Genomic DNA, 24,005 nt, shown 5'->3' with positions numbered 1-24,005 from the left:
TCTGGAGAGCTCTGATGATAAATTAGAAGCCTTATTCCCAATCAAGGTGGAATATGATATGAAAAAAATTTTGTTGCACTTGATAAGCTGTCTTGTGTTTTTAAGGTTTGCTTATTAAAGCACAATGAAGTCATCGAATACATAAAACTCTGGCTGCAAATGCTAGAGCAGGAAAATGAAAATATAAAGGTTTCTGTCAATCCTGTCCTTAGACTGACTTTCTTAATTGGGTCAAATTTACTTCTGTTGAGTTTTTCTTTCCTCTAAGGTTATTTCGTTTAGTTTCCCAAATGCCAAATTGACAGTGAAATAATAGCTTACTTTTGGAGAAAGAAAATAAAATTAGTAAGGTCAGTAGAAAAAGATAATATAATTGGAATTTAATGTCCTGGAGCAATGGTCAGTGTACTGTTACCAGCCCTTCAAAATGCCTAACTTTGCTATTCTACAGAGCTGTCCTGTAGAGACATTTGTTCAACAAGTCAGTAGAGCAATAGATAAGTGAATCATATTAAGATATATTTGACACTTTTATGGAAATAAGAATATTTTTCAAGTTGTTAAAGCCTTGGTCTACAATAAATGAACACTTAGATGTATTCCTTCATTAGCACATTGACTAGTAAAAATTCAACAATGAAAACCCCCAGCTGAGAGTGGCCATTATCATGGTAAATTCTACCAGAGTGGATGCAGGACTAGCCACAGGACTATCATCATGGATTGCTGCAGCCATGAATCATCTGAAGGAATGGGCGGGCATGGGAGCGTTAGCAGGCCTTCTAGTGTTGGTCTCCTTGGTTTGCCTGTGGTGTATATGCAAGATTAGAGTCTCACAACAGCGTAATGCAGCCATGATCATTCAGGCCTTTACAGCCATTGAAGCAGGACAGTCTCCCCAAGCATGGTTGGCCACCATAAAAAGCTAAAATGTTACGCTCAGGATGCGAGGCTAAGCACTGCTCTCAGGGTCAGCCGCTTTGGACCCAGAGAAGAGCAAGTCTGATTACATGCGGGTTGATGCCCCAGGTCCCGCCTCTGAGAAAAAGGTATTGGACGGGTCTGATGCTCTTTGGGTGGATGACACCTAAATGAACATCAGTACAAAGTCCCAATTTATTTCTAATATCAGAGATCAGACCTCTACTCTTGCCTGATGCGTCCAAAACAAAAAGGGGGAACTGTAGAGAGCTGCGTAATGCCGTGCCTTAAAGATGGAGCTGGTTTCTGCCTTCTACCTTCCCGATGGTGAGTGCTCTCTGTCACGAACAACTCCACATTTGGCTAAGGCTGAGGATCTGGCTTGCTTCTGTGTATGTGGACCTATCTGCATTGCCCACATTGCACGCTGGGGTTGGCTACCCAGAGGCTATTTAAGCTGTGGGCTGGCTTTCCCCAGGGTCAGATGATTGTTCAAGGTTCCTGAATAAACTGCATTGAAAAAAAAAAATAGAAAAGGATTGTTTCAAAAATTATCAGGAAGATTACATAAAAATCATTCATCTGGAAAAAAAGGTGAAATAAATGGAATTTTGTGTTCTTGTCAAGTACTTTTCTCAGTTATGTCCTGAAATTGAGTCACTTCAAGAACACTGCCTCTTGATGAAAAACAGAATAGTTAAACCTGATAATAAACTAAAGTGTTTTTTTAAAAAAAAAGAAAGAAAGAAAACCCCTCTTGTAACTGATATACTCAGGGCAACAAGATTATTAATGGAGAGAGGTTATTTCTATCTATATGACCAAAACTTTGGGATTTCCCACTTTGTTCTGTAATTTTTAAGCTAACAAAGGTCAGTCTGCTGTTAGCATGCTGCAACTAGTTTAATTTTGTTTTACATTTTTTTATGTTTATAAGTTTGAATCTAAATTTGCTGATAGTAGGGCAATTATTCAAAAGCAGCACCGTATGGCTTGGACTTTTAGAAGATGTACTATTCAAGACACGTACTTTCTTGAAAAGTATCAAGTTTCCAATTTAATCTCTGTACTCTTTTTTTCCTATGAATTTCAGATAAAAAAGTGTATTGATAAGTTCTTCATTGTTGCTACAATTGTCAGACAGTGATGTGTGAATCTGTTTTGTATGCTTTTCTCCAAGGCCAGCTTTATTGATGGTAGAAAACACTACGTCATTTTTAAGCCCGAATTCTACCCCATGTGGAATATGTTATGTTGAGGCAGTGATTGCAGTAGAAAGTAACACCTTATTGTGTTTTCTAGCCGAATTTTTGACTGTTTCCTCAAACGGTTAAGTTTGGAACAATGAACTCTGCTGTTTTCTTCTGATGTTCATTAGATGCTTTTAGGGCCTCATTATATGTGTAATTTAGGCAGAATCACACCTCAGTTCTAAGAATCTCTGCTAAACCAGGAGTGAGACATTCTTTATTATGTTCATTAATGTCCTATCATCCAGGTCCAGTATGCAATCAGCTTCTCTTGTTGTGCCAGGATAATTTACTCTACTAATATCAACTAGGAAACAGGAAATAAGCCAAGTTCATGTAAATGTGAGGCTTAATGTGACCACTAATGTTAAGTCACTAATGTGATTACCTCATTTGCTACTACTTCCAAATAGGTGTTCTCAAACAATTAGTTTTTGAGCCTCATGATCTTATTTAGAGCATACACGTTTCCTGATAAGAGAAATTAATTCTGGGAAAACTGAATTTCAAAGTTTTAGTTTAGTTCCTAAATTCAGATATATCACATCAGTTGAACTACCTTTTTCTTGATAATGTGACCTGTCAATATAGTGTGCGCTTCAGAAAAGACATACCAAAGCAGTGAGTGCTTTGAACACCAGCAGCAATAAAGGCAGATAAGATTGTTCTTTGCAAACAGAATATTAAAATTTCAGAGTTTTCAGACATTTCCATATAGACAAATTATTAATATTATGTAAGACCATATTATGACATACTATTCATTTCTATTCTTTTGTTTTAAGAGTGAAAACTTGTACAACCACTACAGAAATAAATGTTTTGTTTTTTTGTTTTTGTTTGTTTGTGTTTTTTTTTTTTTCCAGAAAATTGGAAATCAATGAACCTCAAGATCCAGCTATACCACTCTTGGGTATGTACCCAAAGGAAGCTCCACAAGGACACTTGCTCAAACATGTTCATTGTGGCTTTATTTACAATAAGAAAAAAGTAGAGAAAATATAGATGGGAAAACAAAATGTGGTGCATTTACACAATGGAGTACTAATTAGCTGTTAAAAAATGACATTATGAACTTTGCTGGCAAATGAATAGAACTACAAAAAATCATTCTCAGTGAGATAATCCAGAAATACAAAGACAAATATGGTATGCATTCCCTTGTAATTGGATATTAGCCATTAGTAAATGACAACAATTTGTAGACCCACAAAGATAAGTTTGTAGAAGGAATCTCTTGTGTATTTTATGGATGTAACACCTGTTAATTAAAACACCTTTGGCCTACTGCTTTGGCAGGAAATAAGAGGTAGAACATCCAGTAGGCACAGAAGATTCTGAGGTAGAGACAGGTGCTCAAGATTCAGCCTGTAAGATGTGAGGAAGATGGATGCATGGTGCTTAAGCTCAGGTAACCTGCCACATGGCAAAATGTAAAGTAGTATAAAAGGTTATTTTAATTTATGAGTTAGTCAGAGAAGAGCCTACCTATATGGCTTAGGTATTTGTATAATATTCAGTGAGTCTCATGAGTCATTATTCTGGTAGCCAAGAGATGGGAGGAAAACCACCCACAACATTAGGTAAAAAAAAGAGGTATGAGGTAGGACACATGAATCTCATTGGGAAGAGGAAATAGAATAGATTTTATGGGTGGGCTTGTAGTAGGTATAGATAGAAGAGGGAGGGATAATTTTGAGTTGGAGACGATGGGATGGAGGAAGAGAGTGCAGGGAGAGATGGTTTTAATTGTGTCAACTGGGGAGGTAGTGTGGAAACCTCATGTAGTGGAAACTTCTTGGAATCTATGAAGGTAATCTTGATGAGGATTCTTAGTGATAGGGGATTTAGTGCCTCAACTGACCACATTTTGTAGGCAGGCAAGGCTTCCATTGGAGGGACTGGATTACATTCAGTGGGGCTATTGCCCCAGGGTGTCTTATTTAAATTAAAAAAAAAAAAGAAAACAACCTCAGTATGATGATAAATCAAAGAGTTACTCTCTGAAAACTGATGCAGGAACCATTGCTGAGAAAAACATCCATACAAGTCATTGAACATGGAGAAGTTGATGTGGCGACCACATGGAGAACCCACGCCCACGTTCTAGACTTTTCCATGAAGGAAGGTACTCTACAGGCTATTGAAAGAGAAAGATAGATCCCAACCTAGCCATAAAGTCTTTGACCAATCCTCCTTGCAAAATATGCTTGGGCAGTGGTTGCATGGAACTTGTGGGAGGAGACAACCAATGTCTGTTTTGATTTATACCCACTCCATGAGAAAGAATGAGAAAGAACCCATACACAACACTGTTGGGTAATCAAGAACTATCATGAGTCCTAGAATAAAACCAAATATGATTGGCCTAAAAAAAGTCAGTGAAATAATTCCTAATAATATTCTGCTATACACAGTGATCAGTGACTTTTGCAGTCATCATTAGAAAGGCTTCCTCTAGGAGCAGTTGGGAATGGATGCAGAGGCCCACAGCCATACATTAAATGGAAAATGGAAAATTTGACATATCCATCAAATTCCTCCCTTCAGACATTAGGAAATACTGTGGAAAAATAATTATCAGAGTCAGAAGGAATGGAGGGCACCAGGATAACACCGCATTCTGAATCAACTAGGCAAGGTGTATATGAGCTCACAGAATCTAAAGCAGGAAGCATGTGACCTGCATAGGTTTGCACCAAGTTTTCTGTGTATATAGTATAGCTATTATCTTAGTACTTTTTTTCTAGGACTTCTGGGTCTCTGACTTTATTGCTTGCTTTTGGGAATCTCTTCCTCCTATTGGTTTGCTCTGTCCAACTTTGATAGGAAAGTTTTTACTTTATCATATTATACTTTATTTTGTCACGTTTGATTGTATCTCTCAGAAGTCTCTTCTACTAAGAGACAGAAATGGAGTGTATCCAGAGGGAGCAGAAGCGTGTGTGTGGGGACAACTTAGAAGAGGAGAGGGAGGGGAAGCTATAATCAGTATATTTTGTATGAGTAAAGAATATATTTCAATTTAAAAATTTATTTTTATTTGTGCACATCTGTGTGAGGGCGTGTGGACATGTGTACAGGTGCCTGTGGAAACCAGAAGAATGAGCTAGATTCCTTGAAGCTGGAGACAAAGATGATTCTGAGCCACCTAAATGGGTGTTGAGACCTGAATTCTGTCTTTTGCAAGCACAGCACTCGTTTTGAGCCACCCATCCAGTCCTTTTCTTATTTTTATATACGTATTTGTAAGAAGAGTGTATTTTAGCTTTTATGGGCTTAATTTTATTCCACAGAAACCATAATCAGAATATATATGATTCTGCTAGATTTTTTAAAGCTTTGATAGTATTTTTTTTTCTGTAGCCACATCGTACTTCCTAATGTTCTGGTAATAGATTCTCTATTAAGGCATGAGTGTTGCCTTTAAAATCTTACTATGTGAATGTGAAACTATACAAAATACATTAAATCTTTCCACTGCCTCCCATAATTGCTGACCTCGCAGGTTTTTTCTTCAGCATCTTCTATGTGGACTATTAATGATATTCCCTGTTTCTGCTCTTGCCTTTATAGTTTAGCCTCTGCCCAGAAGCCAAGGGTATCTTTTTTGAAAGTATCACAGGATTCTTCCCTTTCAATAATGTTCTAGTTGTTTTTCATTGCCTTTAAAATCAAAGCTGACTTCCAAGATATGAATGGTTCTTTTTACCAATCTGTCCTTCCCCCATTTCTCACATTTAACCTAGCTCCAGCCTCAGTGACTCTACAGCTGCTGCTGGGAAGGTTACTTCTGTTCATACTTACTCCTCCCCTGGTCTATGCAAGCAGTGTTTCTAAGCCTTTTGTCCTGAGAGCCCTATCTTAATCATTCTTTTCATAGCATTCTATAGGTAGAATAGACAGGATGATAGCTCCTTCTTATATATTATTCATTTTCTCTGTAAGGATTATAAACTATAATGGCATGTTTTTATCTACTTGATGCTAGGATGCTGTGATTCTAGTCAGCTGGAGCTCAAGAGTCAGCATTGGTTAAAAAGACCAGAATCACTAAAATGAAATATGTGCTTTACCATAACATTCAACAAGGGTTAGCTGGAGCTGAGAAATTAGTATTGATTAAGATGGGATCAGCACTACCGAGGTAAAACCTCCTGGGAAATGTTTCCACAAGGTCAGCACAACACAGAAGCTGTGATTCAGAGGGAGTTAAGTCTGTACCTCATGCTGGCTGAAACACTTGGTCATGTGTTTCTCAGGTTGTAATGGTTTTGAAGGCATGAAGGGATTATAGAGAGCACCTGAAGTTTGGCACTATGATAGGCCAGGCCACTGGTGAAGTTGTAGCCTCAGTTTTAGAAGCCCCATGATTGAAGAGGTCATGGAGAGATGCTGAGGCTTGGCAACACATGTCAGTGACAGATATAATGCCAGAAAGGAGCCCAGAAAAGGCTACTATTGAAGGTAGCTGCAGGCAAATGGGAGAAACCTAGAAAAGTTCATTGAACTTGACAAAAGGAGGTAAGACTGAGATGTGAGGAAAGATCTTAAACAACAGGAAGCAAACATGGGCAACTCATGGGACCATGGTATCTATCTTTCTTTTGGTGATATTACTTGTATAAGCTGTACTGAAAAAAATAAAGTTAATATAGTTCTACTGACTTTTTTGCAACTTAAGTATCTCAAACCTATGCACTATTTTCCATTGTTGCTGACTTCCCAGGGTTTTTCATTGTATCTTATAGGTGGATCATCAATGCTGTTGCCTGTTTCTGCTCTTGCCTTTATAGGCTAGGCTCTACTCAGCAGTCAAGGATATCCTTTTTGAAAGTCTTATAGGATTCTTCTATTTTATAAATTTTCCACCAATGGACAAGAGGTTCTTGATGGCATAAAATGTCAGGCTGAGCAAGTCATGGAAGTAAGCTAGTAAGCAGCACTTCTCCATAGCCTTTACTTTAGTTCTTGCCTCTATGTTCCTGTCTTTAGTTCCTGCCCTGACTTCCCTTTATAATGGATTATAAATAGTAAGCTTAGCGAGCAACCCCTGACACTATTAACAATACTCTGCTATGCTTGAAGACAGGAGACTAGCATATCTGTCCTCTGAGAGGCTCCACCCAACAGCCAATAGAAACAGATGCTGAGACTCATGGCTAAGCACTGGGAAGACAGAGTACAGGGAATTTTGAGGGAGAGTATGGGCAAGACTAGAAGGATCCAGAGGGTTTAGGAGCTCTACAAGAAGACCAACAGAGCCAACAAACCTGGGCCCAGGGAGGCTTATGGGGCACCGACCAAGGACCATGCATGGACTCCACCTAAGCCAGTGGCACACTGCATGTTGGCAAACAGTCCTCTCAGTGTCTGCAGACCACCCATGTGACATGAGGGCAAGTAGATGGCCCTATGGACTTCTTTCCCCTCTCATGCTGCTTGGTGTGGTAGCAGGAATGCCATTGTGTACCTATAGCCCCTGGTGCCTGATGGTGTCAGGCAGGACTTTGGGTGTCTTTCTCTGACAGGACCCTGTGTCTTGGCAGTGGACAGGTCTTTGGATGTTTCCTCCTCTCATGCTGCTTGTGTCACATGGCAGTAGGGAGGCCTCTGTGTGTCCTTTGCCCACTTGCTCTGTGTAGCAGCAGGCAGGTCTCTCTATCTAAAGTTGTGTGTGTGATACTTCTGTTACATTTCTTCTTCATAGCAGGCAGAATGCAAAAGCAGTCAGATCCACGTGAACTGGAAGACAGCCTAGAATCCATATCAGGTTACAGGACAGCATGGCAAAATATTGAAATCCTTGCTTGGCATAAGAAATCATTTGTGCAAAATCTTCTTTCTTTTGTCTTTTCTATCTTCTGTTTTCGTCATTTCTAACCTTTTTTTTTTTTTTTTTTTTTTTTTTCCTGGATCTCTGGACATCCCGTCAGGGAATCTGTTACATTTGGTCCATGAGCAGTGTTCATCATAATGCGCATTTATCTTCTGTTTCCCACTGAAAACAATCTTCTATCTGGAATCTGCATGCTACAAAGAATAGAGTATTGTAACTCTCTAACATCATGCCCTCTTGAGCACAGCTGATACTTTCACATTCCTCCAGTGAGAAGTCCACAGCCACATCCCAGAATATTAACAAACTCTGGGGAGCATTTACCAGAGAAACCTTCTTTCTTCTTGTTGCTCTTCTGAGTTTCTCTCTCAGGAGCAAAGACTGGAATTCCAATATGCACCGAAATGCCCTCTTTGGTGAGTCAGTGTCCCTATGCAAGGTTCTCTCAACAACAATTATTGGTATATTTGGCACTGTCTCATTTCTATCCACCTTCCAGGTCTCTTTGTTCTGCATCCACAATGAACAGGTCTGGCTTACTGATGAAACCCATGCGGTATCTGCCTGCTTCCTCCTATTCTATTTAGCACCATGTGGCTTCCTGTATCGCACAGGAAATGACAGGTGTTCCAGTTCTTTCCTCCTACCTGTCCTCTGCTATCTCTTATTTTATGTCTTCATTTTCTTCTGGTTTTACATCCTGATTTTCTTCCAATTCTGTAATTGATTTCAAGTGCACGACAAATCAACCTGTCTAGTTCTTAGCTTTGCAAACCCACCTGGGGCAATAAAGTGGCTGAGACTTAGGGCTTTGCAGTCAGAGTGATCAGATTTGATGCTCACTGTGCTGTGTATTAGCTCTTGTAAATCTGGACAAACTTCTTAAACACTATATCACAAAAGTCAATACATATGAGTCTAATATTGTGGCCTGTGAGGATAATTGTGAGGCCCTAATTCTGGGTGGTTATGCTTCAAAACGTATAGGTAATTCTAATTGATATTCAATGTACACTGGATATTGTGATATTTATGTTTGCTCAACAAAGAGAAGTAGTGTCTCTGGGTCTACCTCTTGACTCTACAAACATCATGTTGGAGCAATTCCTCCTACCTTGGAAGCTCTAGTGCTCTGGAGATCTGCCTCCTTGAAGCCAATTCTTAAATTTAGACAAGCTTTATTTTTGGTAAATTATTCTGGAAAAGTTTTTTTTTTTTTTTTTTTCCCAGAGGACTCAGGAGGATCCTCTGGTCTTGATGCAGTTGCTGAAACAGTTATGATCAATTTCAGTGTTTTGTTTCCCCACTTTTACTCTAAACAGACTCTCCTATGTCCCGACTTTCCCTAGAAAAATGGATGTTCACTGTGTTTTCCCCAGGAAGGTCATGTTGATACTGTGGAGCCCTGATTAATCATTGGCTTTTGGAAAAATAGAGGATTTTCTCTCCATCTTCAACATTAAAAGAAAGGAGAAAATAATCTATGAGGACACTTCAAGTACAAATATATGTAAAGTACTAATAAAGCTTGTCAGTAGTTTTCCCCAAATTTTAGCTTGCTTTTATGTTATTTGAAGATAAGCGCAAAGGAATGAAGAAAGATAGTAATAAAATCAGAATAACAAGTCTGTTACCAAGCTGGTACATTAAAACAGTCTCCTTTCTCTTTTCCTTTCTTTGATAGGCTCTCTACTGCCCTGACTTACAATGTGGCACTGGATTTACGGCAGTCCTTCTGCTTCAGCCTCCCAAGTACTGAAACTACAGGCACATGCAGTTCCACCAAATAAAGCTGCAGTTTTCCCACTGGATACTTACATTTGACAAAATGAAACCAGATCATTGACTTCTCTTCTTGTATTTTTAATTATTTATTTTCTTTTTAATTTTTTATGGCAATTAATATTAAACCTAAAGCCTTGTGCTTAACAGATCAGTGTTTAACCAATAGGTTGTAACCTCAAACTTTGAACTTTGGTTTCAATATGCTCCTTGGCCCATGCTACTGTTGGATTTACCCTGTAACCAAGGGAAGCTTTGAACTGGGGATCCTCCTCTCATGAAACTGGTATTATGGGTCTGTATTACTAGATCTTGTTTTATTTAATGTCAGTTTTTGTTAATTATTATTATTATTATTATTATGCTTTGTATTAACTATAGTTAAAGAATCTAAATTTTTGTAGAAGCTTGAGAAGTCTATTTTAGAAGGTTTAAATTTTACAGTAAAGTAAAAGAAAACTTTCTTTTTTTCTGAGGGTTGCTAAGGCAACATAAAAATATATTGAATTAAAACTTGATCCCCTCCAGGTCTTTCTGTCTCTCATTAGATTCCCTTCACTCTGCCCAAAGTTTGGCTATGAGCCTTAGTATTTCCTTTGGTACCCTGGTGGGTAGAGCCTTTCAGAGGTCCCCTGTGGAAGGCTCCTGTCCTGTTCCTTGTCTTCTCCTACTTGCAATGTCTCTCCTTGCAGCCTTGCCAGGCCACAGAGGAAGATGATGCAGCCAGCCTTGGTGAGATCTGATAGAATAGGGTCAGATTGAAGAGGAGGTGATCCTCTCCTTCAGGGGACTAGGAAAAGGACATTGGGGGAGAAAAGGTAGGGTGGATTGGACTAGGGAGAGACAAAATAGGAAGCTACAGTGGATGTACAAACTGAATAAATTGTAATAAATTAGTAAAATAATTAATTGATTAATTAAAAAATCTTGATTCATGAGTAAGGGGAGCAGCGGCTGCCTCATTCAGAAACTTGGTCACCTGCTCTTTGATTACTTGCCCCTGATGATGTGGCTTTACCAGGCCACTGAGAAAGAGGATCCAGACAGTACTGATAAGACTTGATAAGCTATGGGTAGATGGCAAAGGAGACTTTCCCCTATCAGTGGAGTACGGATAGAGGAGTGGGGGGCAAGAAAGAAGGAGGGTGGGACTGGGAGGAGTTGAGGGAGTGGGTTTCACTCACGATATATAACAAATAAATTGTGAAAAAAATTAAAATTAAAAAAACTGGCAAATAACTATGTTTGTCACCTTTCTATTGGCAAGTAGCTTGGTACCAGATGGGATTCCATAAATAAATACTATGGTTTGCCATCTCCAAAGAAAGATTTACGTTATTCCAAAAAATAAAATACATAGAAATAAGGCAAAAAGATATATTTTGTTTTATAAAGTCAACTAAAATTTACTATATTACTAAAAAATGAGTTTGAAAGAAAGGTTTAAGAAGCCACCCTATACGACTTTAGGGTGTCTCAAAGAGATTGGGAGGGGACTAGGGTGAGAATGTGCCTGGTATAACAGCATTCTTTAATGGATCAGGATCAAAACTACAAACTAAATAAAAGCAAAGAAGATGCTGGAGGCAAGCTTGGGGATTCATTGACTTTCTATGTTCTCTTAATAGTGTCACCAGAGCAATAGGCCCAATCTGGGTGCTCATTGTCAGGCAGGGGACAGATAGGTGGTGGGGTTAGGAGGAGATAGTTTGGATCTGGATTGTTCTATGAAGGGTTATGTGCCTAAGGACTGGTTCAAATGCAGCAGTGTAGAGGTGGTAATGTGTCATAAGGGCTCAGGTGTTATCAGTGTTATGGACCATCACTTGATGGACTGTTTGGGAGTGGTGAAACTTTAAGAGATGAAACCTGGTTGAAGGGAATGGTATCTGGTTACAGGTACTTGAGTTGTATACTTGGTGATTATCTCTTGTCTCTGAGCCTCCCCACTCTCTGCCTCTTAGATGTTAGCAGCTTTGACTCACCATTATGTTCTTTTCTGTGTGAGGCCAGCAGAGATGGAGACAAGTAGTCATAGCCTGAAATCTTGAAACCGTCTTTAAAAATAAACCATTGCTATACTGAGTTGATTTAACTCAAGTATTTTGTCATAAGGAAGAAAAGAGGTATGAAACTGATCTTTGTATAGATGCACTTTGCTTTTAAAGATTGCTATAACACTTGGTGTATACTGTTCCTTTTCCTGTCCTCAAGACACAGAGGTGGAAGTGGGGGGTAATAGTCACTCCTGCTTCCTTTGCTGTTTTCACTTATACATTCTTGCTTTAGAACTTACTGCATTTCAAAGATCCTACAGTTTAATGATAACAAAGTTATCTTACTTCTATTGCTATCATCTTGAATTTTTCTCATGGACTATGTCCTTGATCTTAAAAAGTGGGCTGGTCATTTCAGACTGTAGTGTTCATCTTATAGGTATAGCTGTAACTGATTATAACACTGTTACTATTTTGTACAATCAATAACATGTGACTAGAGGGGTCAGAAAGGGAAAATGAATACCTCCCTGGAATTAGTTGGTAATGGCTTAGATACTTATCTTCGAAAAAAAGCTAAATTTATGCCCTGGTCTTAGTACATTAAACTTCACAAAGAGACGTATTCCTACTCCCTTTGGTTGTATCTCCATTGGCATGTGCAGGGCTCAGTGTTAGTCTTTAAGACTGGAGAAATGTGTGAGGCCATAAATTACTACATGGCATTTTTCTCCTAAGATGCCATGAAGATATTTGCCTTTGTAGTTTTTCTTTTCAGTGACCTAGGAATTGCAAGATCTAACCATATACATTCTGACCTTATTGTCTAATTTCTTTTGAAAGATAAATTAATTTTTATTTACTAATATTAATAATATTTTGCATTTTTATCATTTCTTCTTTGTAATTTTTTTTCTGATATTACTTGATGCCACGTTCTCTGGTTTTGTTTCTACCTCTCAGGTTACTTCTGTCAAGTCTCATTTTACTACCAAAGTTTTCTGTTATTCTCAGTGATAACTTTTTTATTCTCTTTTGCCTTTTCCTTCCTTTCATTGTTCCCTTCATTTTTCTCTTTCTCTCTCTCTCTATGGATATTATATATATATATATATGAAATATGGGAGAATAAATATACATATATATTTTATATACATATATGTATTAAATGTACACATATATCACATATTTATAAACATATTTATGTACACACATATATACATTATATTTCATATAAATTATATGTACATGTTATTGCACTAAATTTAATGCACTAGGATCAAAGTGTATATATTCTTTCTATATAAACAGTTGTCAGAAGATCCCCATTCTAGTAGCCCCGGTTTTCTATATATATTTATTCTATATATGTCTTTTATATACGTATATATAGAGAGAGAATGGAAAGAGGAAAAGTGAATTATCACTGATAATAATATATATGCATATATATGTACATACATCTTTATATTTATTTCTTCCTGATTTTCTTCTCTTTTTCTCTTTTACTTTATAAACTCCCATAATTCTCAGAACTTGTGTCTTCTCAGTCCTTCTCTTTTTCTTCTGATATCAAGGGGTGATATTTTATATTTTTACTAACATGCTATATATGCTTATAGGGCATAGTGTGATAATTCAATGCATGGGCACCAATGTGCATCTGTGATAATCAGATCAAGATGACATTTATAGCTGTGCTCTTCCTTGAGTCTTCAATGTTGAAGCAAGCATTCAGAGCTTCCAAAGAAAAAAAAGCAAAAAATTGCTTTTTGATTATTTTTACATAGATGATCCCCAAATCTTTATCCCTAAATTTTCAATATCTTGCCAAACATCTATATTCATTTCACAATTAGCTATGCTCTACATTTTGCAGGTTTTTCAACTAATTAATACTAAATTAATCCTTTCAGATAGTGGAGAAAGAATACACAACATGTGAGATAATTATTAGAAGTAAATATTTAGAAAAATGGTTATATAGTTTCAGTTGAGACCAGGTTATGTAATTTCACAGCCTAAGGGTATAAAATTAAATTTGAAGACATTACCAAAATATTAATTTGGCTAATTTATTCCTCACTGGATGTTGAGAAGCCCCTGTCCCCTCAGTATGTGACTTTTAGACTGTGGTGGAAACAATGAAATTGTGAGGAGAAATTTCTCTAGGAAAGGAAGAGCAGGTGAGGATCCTGAGCTTGCAAGATTTATGTATTTCTTGGCAAGACCTCATGATAGGGAAAGCTGGCCAAGTGGCAGAACTACTAAATATCAATAATTTAAGCTTTATTAATACAAAACAACATAAATAATAATGTTCTTCGGTGAAAATGTCTATCTCAAAGACACTGTCATCTACCCAGTCACCCAAACTAATAGAATGGGGAACTTCTGGCAACTGTTTCTTTTGTTAGTGCTCCACCATCTGTCATGTAAGCCCGTCTGCTTTTTCCAAATGACCAGGTATCTTGTTGCCTGTGTACCTATCCCAAATGCCCTCCTATTTGTCTCCACCTAAACAGTGTGTGTATATATATATAAAATTATATAACATTATATAAATTATGTATATATAATATATCATAAATAATATATATATAAAACTTTTGTAATTCCGATCTCTATGTAATTTTTTAACACATCGTGTCCCTTCGTGTCTTCATCTCATCTCCAAATCAACTGCTAATATTCTCACATTGACCTGTATGTGTCAGAGCCTAGTACTCACTCGGGATTGGATGGCTACCAGTTCTTAATGTATTTTCTGTACTTATTATATCATAGTTACTGAGATAAGTCTTGCCAGGAAAGTAGCAGGTACAGATCTTTTATTTTGTTGAAGATTTCATATTGAAAGGTTGAGATAGGAGTGGACAGACCTTCATAACGTGTCTCCTGAAGCTGCATGAAAGAACACAGCAGCCTAGCAGAGAGGAATGTCATATTGGCAGCATGTGGTTTTTATAGAAGTAAGCCTTCAGGTTGCTGAGAACAGGGACATAGTTCGAGTGTGAAAGGAGGACATTAGATAGAGAGACTATGAGGTGGATCCAAGATGATGGTGACCAGCTCCCAATGTATTTGAGGGACAGAGGAGCTGAATCGCCGAATTGGTGAGTGGAGAGGCAGTGGAACCCAAAACAAGGCTCCCAGGCTTCTGGGAGAAAAGGAGCAAACCCTGATCTGAGTCCAATAGGGCACAGGTCAACCACGGACATCTCCCTGGACTTCTTCTGGGGAATCAATTCCCGGGCACTTCCCCATAATGGGCAGAAGTGGCAGCGGAGGTACTGCAGTGCATGCAGCAACTTGCAAAGAGCACAGTGCCGCCTGCTCCAAGCACAGATCTCCCTTCTTGAGATTTGAGATTGAGAATGGAGATGAGGGAGGGAGGGAGGGACTGGGAGGGAATGAGGGATCGGGACACGGCTGGGATACAGAGTTAATAAAATGTAACTGATAAAAAAAATAAAAATAAACAAACAAACAAACAAACAAAAAAAACCAAACAAACAAAAAAAGAAATTGTACTTTATTTTAGTATATCACACTTCTGACAGGTCTCGCCAAAGTATTATACAATTTTATACTTTCAGGGCTTTGAATAGTGTGCTTTTTCTGATCTCATCAAACATGATCTTATTAATGTCAATGATCAAATCTCATTTTCTTAAAATGTGAGTTGTGATTCCTGTGTGGATTTGTGAAATATTTGGTGATTGTACTGGTTTTCCATATGTAATACAACCTGAAAATCCATTCAAAATAAAAATGAATGAAATGTAAAAAAAAAAAAAAAAAAAAAAAAAGGAAACATTAAAAAAAAAAAAAAGAGAGAACACTCAAACCCCCAGCATTTCCCCCATGACCTCCCTTCTCCATTCTTAGCAGAGGGGGAGGCTGCAGAGGAAGCACAGAGTGCTTTCCAACTCAGAGAACAGAGCTCAGCCTGCTGTGCCCAGAGCTTTTGGTACAGAGCACAGAGCCATTACTACTCAGCAATTAAAAACAAGGAAATAATGAAATTTGCAGGCAAATGGTGGGACCTAGAAAAAAAAGATCATCCTGAGTGAGGTCTTCCAGAAACAGAAAGACACACACTGTATATACTCACTTATAAGTGGATATTAGTCCTATAAAATAGGATAAACATACTAAAATCTGTACAACTAAAGAAGCTAAACAAGAAGGAGAATGCAGGGTAAGATCAATCCTTACTTGAAAGACAAATGGGATGGACATTGAAAGTAGGAGAAAACTAGAAGCTAGATAGGAGCCTACCATAGAGGGCCTCTGAAAGACTCTACATAACAGTGTATCAAAGCAGATGCTGAGACTCGTGGCCAAACTTTGGGCAGAGTGCAGTGAATCATATGAAAGAAGAAAGAATTAGTAAGACCTGGAGAGAAAAGGAGCTCCTCAAGGACCAAAAACATCTGGGCACAAGGGCTTGTCTGAGACTGACTCTCCAACCAGGGACCATACATAGATGTAAGCTAGAACCCCTGCTCAGACGTAGCCCATGTGGCAGCTCAGTATCCAAGTAGGAACCCTAGTAAGGGGAACAGGGACTGTCTCTAGCATGAACTCTGTGGCTAACTCTTTGACCCCCTCCCCAACGAGGGAGGAGCAGCCTAGCTAGGCCACAGAGGAGGACATTGCAGCCAGTCCTGGTGAGACCTGATAAGCTAGGTTCAGATGGAAAGGGAGGAGGACCTCCCCTATCAGTGGACGTAGAGAGGGGCATGGGAGGAGAAGAGGGAGGAAGGGTGGGATTGGGAGGGAATGAAGGAGGGAGCTACAGCTGAGATACAAAGTAAATAAACAGTAATTAATATAAAAAATAAAATAAAATAAATATATAAAAAAAGAAAGAGAGAATGTGGCCTAAATATGGAGGAGTAGCTATGTGTAATTGTCAGAATCCTAAATCAGTTTGGGAAATACAATACGCTTTGAGTAAACAAAAGACAGTGGGAGATTGAGCAAGAAATTTGTGGAATGAGAGTGTACAAAAGAGGAAGGAGGGGAAGGAGAAAAAAAAGTAGAAAACAATGGAAAGGAAAGGGAATAAGAGATAATTTACTCACGTGAGAATAGTGGTTAAGTCCTGTGATCCTCAGATGGCAAGCTGGAGACTAAGGACTGTCTGCGTTGGTGTACTTCCAGTCTGAGTTCAGGAGACTGTACTTGAAATGCATGTGGACTATATACAATATAGTATTTTAATTCCAAGTCCATAGGCAAGAAACCAAGAGACTCAATGGATAATTTCATTGGGAAAGCAGAAGTGTGTCAGCTCATTTAGCAAACTGGAGAGGGAGACAAAGAGGAAGAAGAGTTCTTGCTTCCTCTGCATTTTTGCCTTCTTAGGGTTTTCAGGTGTTCATATCAATCATACATATCCCTCACATACATACTCAGGAATGATGCTGAAGAAATATCTGAGCACCCATTGCCTAGTCAACTGGACACATACAATGAACAGTCACAAGGTTTGAGTAAAATAAAGATATGTATCAAACTATAAGCTCCTATGGCAGAAGCAGAACTCAGGATCATTGTGAAAGAAGTAAACAAACAAACAAACAAACAAACAAACAAAAAATGCCCATTTGATTCTGAAGATGTGACTTAGCCTCAGACACTAGGGAAGCCTGAATAGTGGTACATTCCAGTAGCTAAAATGAAGAACTCCAAAGCCTGAAATACCATAGTATTCAAGAGGTTCTGCCATTTCCTAGTAAGATTACAGTGGCAATAGCATTGGTACTGGGAAGCCAATTACTGACGTCTATGATTCATACACTTAAATCAAGATATCCTGAAAATGCCTCCTGCAAACTTGCTTGGTTTCATTAGGCAGAAACCTTAGGCTTCAGACTGTGAGTTTACTTTTTCTATACTGAGTTCCTGTGAACTTGCATAACAATGATAATCTTACCTACAGAGAAACAGCATTACTCTTTGAGTTGTCTGGGAGGGTGAAAATCCTCCAAAAAGTTTAAAGACAAGGAGAGGACAAGTGAGTAATGGAAGATACCAGTGGCCATGAAAATCAGAAGTTTATGCAGCAGGAGGAAATAAACTATTCAGTTTGCTGGGTGCTGGAGGGGAGGGGAGGTTCAGGGGAGGTTTTACTTTAGAAAGAATTATTTGGTTAAAAAAAAAGATGTGTTAGGGAAAGTTTCACTGAGTTGGAGATGAATGACAATGAAAGCTTCATATGGAGTTAAGATTCTAAGAGAGCTTCTGGCCATTCAAAGAACAGTATTTCTTGAAGATTGGTGGCTGACTTGGAAATGAAACCTGGATGAATAGCTTTGTAAATGCTTGAATATTTTGACAAACTGAATCATATCAACTTGAATGATTTTATAACTACTTGCATTTGGATAACTTGTGACTCTTAGCTTAAGATAAAAGATAAATTTAAATTGTAGCCCAAGCTGTCCTGGAACTCGAGATCCACCTGCCTCTGCCTCCTTCAGCAAATACTACCGGCCTGCGTCATGAAAAACTCAAGCGATAACACATGCTGGAGAGGTTGTAGAGAAAGGGGAACCCTCCTCCACTGCTGGTGGGAATGTAAACTGGTACAGCCACTCTGGAAAGCTATCTGGCGCTTTCTAAGACAATTAGGAATAGTGCTTCCTCAAGACCCAGCTATACCACTGCTAGGTATATACCCAAAGTTTGTTCAAGTACACAAAAAAGACACTTGCTCAACCATGTTTATAGCAGCTCTATTTGTAATAGCCAGAACCTGGAAACAACCCAGATGTCCATCAACGGTGGAATGGTTACAGAAATTGTGGTATTTTTATACAATGGAATACTACTCAGCAATCAAAAAGGAGGAAATCATGAAATTTGCAGGCAAATGGTGGGATCTAGAAAAGATCATTCTGAGTGAAATATCCCAGAAGGAGAAAGACAAACATGGCATATACTCACTTATATAGACCTATAAGATATGATAAACATAATGAAATCTATACACCTAAAAAAGATAATCAATTGAGCGGACATGGGGTAAGATGATCAATCCTCGTTTAGAAAGACAGATGGGATGTGCATTGAACGTATGACAGGAGTCTACTGAGCGCATCTGAAAGACTCTGACTAGCAGTGTTTTCAAAGCAAAGACTCATGACCAAACCTTTGGCAGAGTACAGGGAATCATAAGAAAGAAGGGGAGTTAGTCTGATGGGGAAAGGATAGGAGCTCCACAAGGACCAAATATATCTGGGCACAGGGTCTTTTCTGAGACTGACATTCAACCAAGGACCATGTATGGATATAACCTAGAACCTCCACTCAGATGTAGCCTGTGGTAGCTCAGTAACCAATTGGTTTCCCAAAGTGAGGGGAACAGGGACTATTTCTAACAGGAACTCAATGACTGGCTCTTTGGTCTTCCCCCCCCCTCCGAAGGGAGGAGCAGTCCTGTTAGGCCACAGAGGAGGGCTTTGCAGCCAGTCCTGAAGATACCTGATAAAACAGGATCAGATGAATGGGGAGGAGGTCCCCCCTATCAGTGGACTTGGAAAGGGGCACGGTGGAAATGAGGGAGGGAGGGAGGGACTGGGAGGGAATGAGGGATCGGGACACGGCTAGGATACAGAGTTAATAAAATGTAACTGATAAAAAAATAAATAAATAAATAAATAAAAAAGATAAAAGATAAAGGAATGCTCTACATGAAGTCAAGTTTCTGTACATTATCTCTGGCTGATTAAAATTATTTTCTCAATGATATAACTATTCTTTTCAAATATAGAAATGTAAAACTTAGTTGTGATATAGTATATAAACTAAATCTTAGATCTATTATAATCAAATGAATGTGTCTGACTAAATGGATTTAAGTACTTATTTCTATTTATTAAAAATTATATTTGGGGGCTGGAGAGATGGCTTAGTGGTTAAGGAGCACTTGTTTTGCAGAGAACCTGGGTCCAGTTTTTAGCATCCACATGGTAGCTCAGAACCATTTGTAAATGCAGTTTCAGGGAATCCAAATTTCTCTTTTTCCTTCCCTGGATACCAGGCACACATATGGTATACTTGCAAGCATTCAGGAAAAACACTCATAGCACGTTAAAAAATATTTTAAAAATGTATCTTCAACAAACTCTTATTTGTAATTCCTTCTGTGATAAATTTGGGTATAAAGAAAGAAGCAACAATATAATTCAGGAATAGTGGTGCACACGTTGAATTTCAGCACTCAGGAGGCAGAGAGACTTGGATCTCTGTGAGTTCACAGCTAGCCTGGACTATAGAGTCCGGGACAGCCAGGGCTCAGTTATACAGAGACTCTGTCTCAAACAAACAAACAAACACCAACAAACAAACGAAAAAGAAAGAAGCAATATATTTATTCCAGAAGGCTATCTCTAATGGAGATCTAGACAAGTAAATAATAAATATCATGAGTGGCATGACTAAGTGAAATGTAGCATACCATGGAAATACCAAGGAAGCTTGTAAAGAAAATAAAGGAAGGATAGCTCAAAAAAATACCTATTGGGATTTTGAGGCAGAAAATAATTAGTTTAGAGAACATTCCAAGAGCCAGTGAGGAAGCCCAGTTAGTGTAGTGTCTGTCTTGAAAGTATGACAGCTTGAGCCAGCTTCCCAGAACCCATATTTTTTAAGACCCTCAAATATGACAGTAGCTGAGGAAGGTAGAAGTCATGTTTTTGTAAGGCCATCCTATTCTATTATTTGAGACTTTGTCTCAAAACCAAGAAGCGTAGACTATGGAGAAGCATCCAAGGAAAATGTTCCAGGAGAGCAAAGAGGCTAAAGGCAGAGGGCACAATGACTTGCAAGGTGAGGACTTAGTTTATGGGAAGTGAAGGATGGAGTCAGAACGTGGTTAAGAGTTTACATGAATTATACAGAGACCTTAAATTAACGAATTGTACAAATAATATTGCTATTTGAGAGGCAATGACAAGGACTTAGGGCAGAAAACGTGAAGATGTTGAAGATTCCTTTTTGATTTAGATGGGGCAATAAAAACTAAAATGTACCTTATCTTATAAACAGTTTAGTTCCCAGGAAGTGTAAGAAATATTGTTTTCAGATGTTGAAAATAAGTAGTTGTTTAAAGAAGTATAATCATATACACACATGGGGGGCAAGATGGTAAGATATGTAGAGGAGGCTTTGGAGATCTATTGAACCTCTTCAGTTCTTTAGTTAAGTAGCAGTCTTACATAGGAGGGGAAAAAACTATCAAATATTTAGAAAACAAAATAAAACATCAAAAATTTCAAATTACTTTAACTTATCCAAGATCAGGTAAAGTTCTACTTATCAAAATGAAAAAAAAAAAGTTTGGTGTGCTATTCCATCACAGTGGTGGGGCTGTCACAGGATAGGATAGGATGCATTCTAGGTTAAGAGGGAGTCCTGGGAGGAGTAAAGATACTGCCTTGTATAAGCAAAGTTAAAACCCAGCTGGGATAACAGCAATTGCTTTTTGAGTTTCACAGGCTCAGAGTTGGGGATGCGTTTTGCTGCAGAATAGCCTGTATTGGCCTCACTCATGCCTGTTGAGATCTGGGACTTTGAACTAACATTTTATATCTTGGGTTGAGACTTTCAGAGATAAATAGGATGGGGTAGATGTATCCTGCATATGGAAGGGGAATAAATCTTTGGTGGCCAGAAGTGGACTGTGGTAGGTTGAGTAATGGTTCAGAAAGAATTTATACTTTAGTCTTCAAAGGCTGGAAATATACTATTTTATGAAGCAAAAGGACTTTACAGATGTGAACATGGTGTTGACCTAGAAATTTCCTAGATTATCGTTGGCCACCTGATGTAGTCACAGGATCTACAGCAGTAAAAGGAAACTTTCACAGGGTTCCCTCCCCCCAGATGCACTCTTTAAAACATCCTGCCTTAGGAGATTTCTGTTAAGAAATGGCATAAAAGCCACCGGTTTCTGAACATGAAACTTTTTTCACTTTGCTTACTTTAAAAGCCTTAAAATGTAGACAAGCACTCTGAGCACCTATGATTAATTAAAAGACTGCATCTGGAAAAAAAAAAATGAAAACACTTGTGACTGACAAAATTTCAAGTTGAATCCTCAAAAGGTTATTACGAGAGGGAAACGTGAACTTGTGCTAAAGGAAAGGCTGCTTTAGCCTTGCCTATAAACTCAATCTCTGTCAAAATAATACTGATTTTTTTCTTAATTTATTTGTTTCTATGCTAAAATATTCTGAACAAAGGAACACAAGGGAGAAAGGCTTTATTTAGCTCACAGTTCCAAGTTCCTGTCTGTTTTGTCACTGAAGTCCCAGGAGTGTGCGAGCTGGTCACATTGCATTCCCAGCCAGTATGCAGAGCGTGAGGAATGCGCATTTTCTACTTCTCAGCTCTCTCTCTCTTTCTCCATTGCACAGAGTCCAAGATTCTAGTTAGGGTATGGCTTCATTCATGATTGTTGGTTGTAGGTAATTTCTATCTTAATTTCTATCTTGGGTATGTGAAGAGGCTCATTCCTGAGCTGGTTCTAGATCCTTTCACGTTAACAACAGTAACCACCAAAGACGTCAATTAATTGTACTAAATAAAGAACTTCAATTTTTTTCACTGTTTATAAACAAGAATACATGGAAAGGAAATATATCTATATCCAACAATTATATATTAAATAAAATATCTTCCAGACACTTTTTATCATAAGTAGATATTTCCTTGGATGTGCAGTCATTAAAGTTTATTCATGATTTTGTTTATGAATAGGTACACTATTCTAAAATAGATAACAACCTTTAAAATTATTGTAAAATAGACAGGGATACACAAGGATATAGGGAAAGTAGATAATCAATCCTCATTTAGAAAGACAGATGGGATGTGCATTGAACGTATGACAGGAGTCTACTGAGCGCATCTGAAAGACTCTAACTAGCAGTGTTTTCAAAGCAAAGACTCATGACCAAACCTTTGGCAGAGTACAGGGAATCATAAGAAAGAAGGGGAGTTAGTCTGATGGGGAAAGGATAGGAGCTCCACAAGGACCAAATATATCTGGGCACAGGGTCTTTTCTGAGACTGACATTCAACCAAGGACCATGTATGGATATAACCTAGAACCTCCACTCAAATGTAGCCTGTGGTAGCTCAGTAACCAATTGGTTTCCCAAAGTGAGGGGAACAGGGACTATTTCTAACAGGAACTCGATGACTGGCTCTTTGGTCTCCCCACCCCTGAAGGGAGGAGCAGTCCTGTTAGGCCACAGAGGAGGGCTTTGCAGCCAGTCCTGAAGATACCTGATAAAACAGGATCAGATGAATGGGGAGGAGGTCCCCCCCCATCAGTGGACTTGGAAAGGGGCACGGTGGAGATGAGGGAGGGAGGGAGGGAGGGACTGGGAGGGAATGAGGGATCGGGACATGGCTGGGATACAGAGTTAATAAAATGTAACTGATAAAAAAAAATAAAAAAAAAAGAAAGGAAAAAAAAAAGTTTTTGCAGCCATAACTGTGTAATTCTTCAGATTCACTATAATTTTCAATGTATGATAAATTTTAGCAAATGTAACACATTGATGCACAATTTCTGTTTATTTCAAATAAATTCGTGATTTAATAATAGCACAAAAAGAACGTTACAAATATAGGAATCTCGGGCTGTCTAGCACCCATTTATCTATGTATCTATATGTAAACTCTAAAGCGTAAAATTCAAAATATAGGGTATCCATTCAGAATTACCACACATGCAAAGACATAGAAAAATATGGCATGCAATGAAGGGAAAACTTAATAGAAGCAGATACTAAAATGGCATAAAAATTAAGTTCTCTAGATGATGATATCCAGATAGTTATTAAAGCTTTATTTCACATGTGTAATAAATTACTAATTGAAAATGAGGATTGAAATTATTAATTGAATATATGAAAGATATAAAATACTATCACAAAATCATGAGAAGAAAAGAATAATCATTCTGTGATAAGGATATTGCATTGTATTAATAGGAGATACTAAACTATAGAGGGAAAAATTTGCCTGCAAATTTAACAGATTTTGTCTTAGTTTATTTCTGCTTCTGTGCTAAAATACTCAGAAGGCTTCTGGGAGAGCAGCCTTACCAGGCCACAGAGGAAAACAATGCAGCCAGTCCTGATGAGACTTGATAGGCTAGGATCCGAGGGAAAAGTAGGAGGACCTCCC

At 38.3% G+C, this 24,005-nt stretch overlaps 1 long non-coding RNA gene across 1 annotated transcript in view; it reads left to right on the top strand.

The window, feature by feature from the left end:
• The window catches only part of LOC132654728 (uncharacterized), a 101,192-nt gene extending 88,407 nt beyond the window's left edge, over positions 1-12,785 (top strand). The window contains exons 2-3 of the long non-coding RNA XR_009592425.1: positions 3,038-3,084; positions 9,695-12,785. This is a non-coding gene — a long non-coding RNA (uncharacterized LOC132654728). The remainder of the gene's footprint in view (positions 1-3,037; positions 3,085-9,694) is intronic.
• The last annotated feature ends 11,220 nt before the right edge of the window (positions 12,786-24,005 follow it).

The sequence above is a fragment of the Meriones unguiculatus genome, chromosome 6, assembly GCF_030254825.1.
Source record: "Meriones unguiculatus strain TT.TT164.6M chromosome 6, Bangor_MerUng_6.1, whole genome shotgun sequence".
In the NCBI taxonomy this organism is placed as follows: domain Eukaryota; kingdom Metazoa; phylum Chordata; class Mammalia; order Rodentia; family Muridae; genus Meriones; species Meriones unguiculatus.
This window is presented reverse-complemented; position numbering and strand designations above follow the sequence as displayed.